The sequence below is a fragment of the Boleophthalmus pectinirostris genome, unplaced genomic scaffold (assembly GCF_026225935.1).
Source record: "Boleophthalmus pectinirostris isolate CB_2022bp ecotype Guang Dong unplaced genomic scaffold, ASM2622593v1 HiC_scaffold_23, whole genome shotgun sequence".
Classification (NCBI taxonomy): Eukaryota; Metazoa; Chordata; class Actinopteri; order Gobiiformes; family Gobiidae; genus Boleophthalmus; species Boleophthalmus pectinirostris.
The window spans coordinates 26,887,576-26,888,454 of record NW_026571207.1 but is presented as its reverse complement, the minus strand read 5'-3'; the positions used below and the strand labels follow the sequence as shown (position 1 = coordinate 26,888,454).

General features: G+C 42.8%; 1 pseudogene; it reads right to left on the bottom strand.

Moving 5' to 3' along the window:
* Nucleotides 1-484: 484 nt before the first annotated feature.
* On the bottom strand, nucleotides 485-602 carry LOC129410750 (5S ribosomal RNA; annotated as a pseudogene).
* Nucleotides 603-879: the final 277 nt, after the last annotated feature.

The following is an 879-nucleotide window of genomic DNA, read 5'->3' as shown; positions in this document are numbered from 1 at the left end:
GTGATGTAAGGGTGAACTCAGAATGACCTCCTTTTCAGTAATAAGGATGGAGCGATAGAGCCTTGGTCGTGACACAAGTCGACAATAAGGGAAAGAAGGATAGAGTTTTGTACAGCAACCTGAAGGAGGAGTACGAATTGTTGTACACATATGTTGGAAAATTTAGATAATGGGGACAGGTATATGGTTTATCAAATGGATATATAATAATAATGACAATAATAATAAAAAATATATATAAATAATAATGCATCAGTTTTATTAAGCGCTTTTCTTGACACTCAAAGACACTTTACAGAGCATTATTTATTCACTCCATACCTGGAGGTGGTAAGCTACTACTGTAGCCACAGCTGATCTGGGGCAGACTGATGGAAGTGAGGCTGCCATTCTGTGCCATCAGCGAGTCCGAACCCTCACACACCTCTTTCATGCAAGGCAATGTGGGTGAAGTGCCTTGCCTAAGGTCACAATGAGCGGCGCCCGACTGTGGCACCTGATTTTCCCAGCGGTCTCCCATCCAAGTACTAACCAGGCCCGGCCCTCCTTAGCTTCTGAGATCTGACAGGATCAGGCTTTGACAAGCTGGTATGGCCACAATATCTCTCCAGTTTCTAAGTTTAAAAGATAATTTAATGGTTGCTACTTTCATATTTTGTTGTTGTTTTTTTCTTTGATAATTGGGGAAGCTGCAAGTCTGTGGTTAGAGTGTGCATACTGTTTTGGAGTCCTTGGGCAAGACACTTAACTGACTTGTGTCTGTGTATGACTGTGGAGTGTGAGTGAGTGAGTGGTGGTTGTTAAAGGTGGCAATAGAGCAAACTGGCACTCTTACTTCCAGCAGTCTACCCCAGAGCTAACAATGGACAATAAGGCTGT